Here is a 6,494-nt window from a genome sequence, read left to right on the forward strand (position 1 = left end):
CTATTATGATGATGATGATCCTTATGTATTTCAGACATTGGAGGCCTTATATAGAGCTGGATGCTTTGAAGGGGTGATTAGGGTCTTTAGTACACTGAATAAGTACTTAGATAATCAAACTGACAAGCTGTGTGGAAATATGGAATCCCTATTAATGAGAATTTTGGGCAAGGATCAGGGAACTTGGTAAAAACCAATGTGATATAGAGTATTAATATCAGTATAAAGTACTTCAATATCTACTAGAGACAAATTTGTTTATGAATGAATAAATACGTTTTACATCATTAATTCTGGTCAGTTATTCAAAGAACATACTGTAAAAAATACTGGATGGTGAAAACTAGAGAAGGCCTAAGATTTTTGTCTCACTTGGTAGAAACTTGATCCATAGAACATTGGAACCAGCAACACTTGTTTTCCTGTCTTTCTTGTAATTAATATATTAATATCTACTTTTTTTTTTCTTCAAAAGAACTACTTCCTTAACATTCTTGTGCACTGGGGTAACATAAGAGAGCTGGAGGCAATAGTAAGATATGTCTGGGGCTAAAGGAAGCAATGAAGTGCTGACCAGATGCTGCATTTCCTGTTGATTTAAGGCATTAGTTCATTAGGCCACTAATCAAAACCATGTGCTCTGCTAACAAACCATTTCATCACCTGAGTGCTGAAGCATGCACATGCTGTTTCCAACTAACTGGGACCCGATCCTAGCCAATGCAAAGTCTCTTGTTGGCATCAGTCAGTGGGAGAGGAGGTTATCTGAGAATGGTTGTCCTTGTTATTGTTTGTGTCTTCACAGAACTCATCTGAAAATATTTCAGCCAGAAATATGGAATTATTATATCTTTTCTGTATCTTGTTAGGGGAGTTTATGTTCCATAAAGTATCCCCCACTTGTTACAAAATCTAAAAAAAATAATTACTGGCCCATCAGATTGATGTGCATAAATGTTTGTTTTTCAGAAATTCCATTGCTAACATTCATTTTCTAAAGAAAGATGTCAAGGTATTGAGCAGACATGGAGATTGATTCATCATTTTAGTCCTGAGTTAAGAGCTGAAACGACTTGAGATACAGACTGGGCAACGTCACCTCAATAGTGCTTATGCTGACCACTACTGTGTGTAAAGCAAAAATGTCCAACTTCAAAGCTTAGAGCAATGCTTTTTTTTGATGGGAGTATGAACAATCTAATCAAATCATATTCTACCATCATTTCTAAAGAGCTGCAGCCCTAAAAGCATGAACAAATGTAACACGAAATTGTGAAACATATTTGTTTCTTCAGCTTAATGCAATGCTATCACTCTCCAAATATAATTTTGTAAGTTTGGAAATAGTTCTAAGAACAATAACTTCCTTGCACATGATAAAGACAGCTGATGAGAAAAGCAGGGAAGTTTGATCACTTAGATTTCACCAAATGGGAAGAGGGAGATATCAATTATCTCTTAGTAAAGCTGTGGGATCAATGTGTCAGAGAGGTGTCCGAGAACAAAAAAGGAGGATGACTCATGGAGTGGAAGGTGGAAAGATAGAGCATCTTGATCAGGAAAGGACAAAAGAAATAGTCTGATTCCTCAGAAGCCAATGGAGGCAGACTGCAAGCAAAGTACAAGGTGAGCAGTTTACAGCAATAACAAGAAATACTGCAGGGTTAGAGAATCATGCAGAGATGGTCATAGAAGAAAGCAGAAGTACTGCAGTGCTAAGGGAAAAGGTTTTCACAAAGTCACAGATATCAGAAAGCACATGGAAGACAATCACAAAGGTGAAGAAGATGAAGATCAAGGGCGGAGAAGAGGACTAATGAGCCTGGGAGATTTAGGACAAGCAAGGAGAAGCACTGGTGCCTGCTGCACAGGAGATGAAAGAAGAGAGATTGATAAATCAGAGAAGGGATTTCTTCAGGCAGGTGAAAAATATCACTGTCTAGGAAGTGAAGAAATCTGCCTTGATTGAGGCCAGAAAAATTTGGTGAGGCGAAATGAAAAGAGAGGCATACGTGAGAGTTCTTCAAGAGCATTTACCTATTATAAGAAAACAGAAGAAATTCCTACTTTATTTTTTGAGGTAGTACTGGCATAAGCTGTTTCAAGGTAAGATAGTTTTGTGGTTGGAGAGTTGGGGAAACAGGCCTATGGATGCAATTATGGAAACATCAAATGAAAGAAGATGTGCACATGATGGAATTTACTCACAGAGCATCACAATAAAAATTATACTGTTCTGATTGCCTATGTTCAGTTTTACATGCTTGACTCTGGGAAATAACAGCTTAGGGTAAAAAAACCCCAAAAACTGAACAACCAACCAAATCATCAAAAACCTTACAAATTCAACCAGGGTAATTTATTGCTTTTTTGAGGAAACCATGTATTTTGGAATGACACATGCTCCGTGAGTAGCTGTTGTGGTGCTCTCTTTGGGTTCAAACTAGAAGAGTGTGTCAGGCTTTCCTCAGGTACCCTTCATGTTTCCTGCTGGGGTATATGAGCTAGAAGATCAAAGGTGAAGGCTACTCACCCTTCCCTAGTGCTACTTTGTCTTTCAGTAGTAATTTCTGATTTGTCTTCTTTTTTCCCCATAGGTAAAATTTGCAGACATGGTAGGCACAGTAAGTCCTAGACACAAAGAATAGGTATTGTGTGATTTTGGCTGACATAATATTTTTTAGTTGATGACAGTATTTTTCTGCAGAAATCACAGAAATGTTGACTGTACTTGTGTGAAATCAATCTTACTAGAGTAATTCTGTAGTAAATTTGGGCCTGAGCACTCAGATTAAAAATGTAACACAAAGCTTGAACCAAGTATAGCCTGGTAGGATTGAACACTGTATTTCACTGAGACCAGAAGAATTTTTTGTATAGAAAGAAGAAATTGAGGAGAATCTTCTCACTGTTATTTTACTGCTTACTACAGTGTCAGTCATAATTGTTACTCCAAATTCATCATCTAAAATAACAAACCATAGGAAAGAGTAGACTGTGATAGAAAAAAAAATTTGTTTCGAGTCATAGAGGTTGACATATCTCAATAGCCTTTATCTTTTTTGCTCTGTTTCTCAAGCTAAACAACCAGAAAAGTGAGACAGAAGCACACAGAATCCATGTTCTATATATGTATGATGGTTTAAAATTTTGTTTTCTCTTGATTTTATTTATTCAGTGTAACAAGAAATGTGAAGCCAATGACAACAGCGTTCAGGAAACACAGTTGGTATCCTTTGATAGTGAAGTAATAAAATTGGACTGTAGCAGCACACTTTGGTTCAGAAACCTCCCTTTTGAGATTAAATATTGCTATTCCACAGTGATGAAAGAGATGTTCTCTACTTCCAAGTTATACTGTGCTTTAAAGTTTTGTCAAAGTAAAAGGTAAGATGACCATAATATATATTTTCTTTCTTGACATTCATTGTTTTATGCAACAGACTCCACCTGAGTTTACTAAATCAGTTGTAGTTTTTTACCTTCTAGAGTCAGTAGACTGGCCCTGCAAATACTTGAGTATCTTGTTGATCAGATGTCATCAGGAGAAAGGAAGAAAATGTTTGGGCAGAATAACTCATAGATATGCATTCTTCAAGAGCTGGGCATTAGCTAGCATTCTGTTAATTAAATAAATCAACTGGAGAAGGGACTTTATTCTAAAGCAAGAAAAACCCCTAAAGTACACCTGGTGTGAGCTGGCCAGGTGTCATTAACATCAGGAACAAGAGCAGAGGAGTAACACATTGACTTCACTGGATTTGTTCCATCCAATAGCTCCATCTCTTTTTTATACTGAGGAGCCCAAAACAAGATCATGGTCCTGCTGTTTCATCTCACTTCATTTAGTAGTGTCTTATGCCTCTGTATACTTCTAGTGCTGAAAAATTTATTTACCATATATTCACTCTAATTTCTATATATGACTACAGGTTCACTGCTTAAATTTGCTCTGCATTTTTATTTAATGAATGTGGGACTTCATAATTTAAAAATTAAAACAGTTAATCCCTTCTGCTAAGAAAAACACATAATAGTCCATCAAGAGAGTTGTTTAATTTTGTTCAAGAATTTTTGAAATGAAAACAGTAAAACAAGGTAAATCATCACCTATCAACCCAGTTCTAATGTTGTCATGACTTACATCAAGAGCAGAAAAACAGGGAAATCAATAATTGCATTGTCTTAAATTCAGAAAAAATACAACTCCCTTTTTACAGTAAGACAACATACAAAATCTCATCAGCAACAGTGGATATATAAATTAAGAGTATACATTCCCAAATTAATTATGTAAAGAAAGATCTGCAGGCAAGGGTAGAATTGTATATAACACCATACCTTTAGTCTCTCCTATTGTGTGCTCTCCTGTGATCAGGTCCACTTGTCTAGCATATTTCAATATACTATATGTAATAGCCATCAAGGGTCTTTTCCAAACTAAATGTTTCTAGGATTCTATGCTTGTGTGGATCTCTGGGGGTTAGCCTCATAAGGGCAGGCTACTTTCCAATCTCTCTAGAATAGCCTGTTTCCAAAGTAAATAAGTCCCTTGAATGACACAGTGAAGCCCTCTTTGGAAAGGTAGACTTCTCACTTTTCACCTCAGTGAATGAAAAAGCATCCCTTTGTCTATCATTGATCAGAAAAGATGAGATGTGCCACTGGAGTTTTTCTGCTGACAGGGTTATCTTTCTAACATATGTACCAACAAAAGTGCCTATAGTGCTTCCTGAAATCTTTATGAATCAAATGAACTATGTTTAAAACATTCCACAGAAATGTCTATCTTATTGTTCTGGGCCCTCACCACTGCAGCTGTCTCTTTTTCTCTTTCAGTATTGCTAGTTTGAAGTATCTGTAAAGGTTTATGGCAAGCTGGAGTATAGGAATGCTTTTATGAACTCGGTTGCATCTCTGCAGATTTGCTTTCTGTTGTGGTACTTTGAGTTGAGACACTGCAGGATGGAGTTTGGCCAAAGAATAAAGTTAAATTAGCAATAAAATGGTTTCTCAAGCTTATTTTTGTGGTATCCTATGGCACAGTAACCTTTTTTTGATTTTTTTGAGGGAGACTGCTGAATTGGAAATGGCAGGTTTTCATAGTAGTAAATCAAGGGGGAAAAAGGGGGGAAACAAAAAGAAAAAACATGTCTTCCAGAAAATATCAAAACTCTTTTTTGGTGGATACAGAAACCTCTCTTCTTCTCTCCCCCCATTTTTTTTAATGGATTATAGCACTGGCCCTTGAGGTACTCCCAATATGAAACAGCTAAAGACTAGAGCTGAAGGTCAAGAAACTGACATGAAGGCAACTTGATAGATAGATCTGAGATAATTAAAAGTTGAAGATATAATGTCATATTCCATTGCAAAACAGGCCACAGAAGACTGTGCGGGAGCTAAAATAATTAAGAAGTTAAGCTATATGAGATTGTGTGGCAAAGGTAAATTTTTTAACTTAAAAAAGCCCTGGATATTTTCTTCCCCCAACAGTGTCTGAAAAATATAGGTGAAAGATGGTATAAAATAGTAAAGCATTGCTGGTTTATTAGAGGTTTTTTTCTGACTATCCTAGGAGAGATTTACCACAAATTTTCCTGTGTGTATATGCTAAATTAAAAGGTTTCAAGACCTTTCTCATTTTATTGAATCATCATTCTAAGAAAGCATATAGACCTCCTTTTGTGGAAATTGTTTGGTATAAAATCAGTCTTTTGTGCTTATCAAATTCTGAAACATTTATGGTTTTTTAATCTCAGGCAAGAAAATGTTTATTGATCTGTGAACTACTAATGGGGTTCTCTTAATCTTATCTTGTTTATTGCTAGTATTAACAATTTGTTTCCTGTGCATTTTTAAGTCTGAAATTGTCCAAGTCCAAAGACTGCTATAAAACATTCCTATTGCTTATAGATATTTTATTAATTTGCCACTGATGTGTTGACTGATCTATGGATTAGGCACAAATTTTTATCATTAACAACATAGTAAGTGGATGGTGCCAGTACAACCCTGTGTTCATATCTTCTTTTTTCCCTGCAGAGCTTATACAATGATGATTTCAGACTTTTGTGTGAAGTAGTGTTGACATCAGAAGAGCCACAAATTCAAAGAGACTCATGAGAAAGTTAATGTATCTCTGCATATTTTATTATATCTACATGGTGCTGGAGGAAAAAATTAAACTTCTTGGTAATGCTGCTGCTAGGCAAGCATACTAAAGAATTTGGGGGGCAGGGCAGTATTCATTAGAAATGGACTATAGAGGATTCCCAGCATATTCAGGAGTAAGAATGTGAGAAATACTCTTGACATTGTACTTGAATGCCAGCAGCACTAAGAGAGAAAGCAGGCAAGTCATTAGTGTACACTCCTGTGTAAGCTCAGGTCTTGATTATCTCTTTCCAGTACCTTCAGAGAGTAGAGGAAAGAAGGCTGCTAAAAGACCTGTCCTTTCTGAGAGAGCTTGGGTGCATAATTATATAGATTTA

Source organism: Sturnus vulgaris, chromosome 7, assembly GCF_052056855.1.
Source record: "Sturnus vulgaris isolate bStuVul1 chromosome 7, bStuVul1.hap1, whole genome shotgun sequence".
Taxonomy (NCBI): Eukaryota; Metazoa; Chordata; class Aves; order Passeriformes; family Sturnidae; genus Sturnus; species Sturnus vulgaris.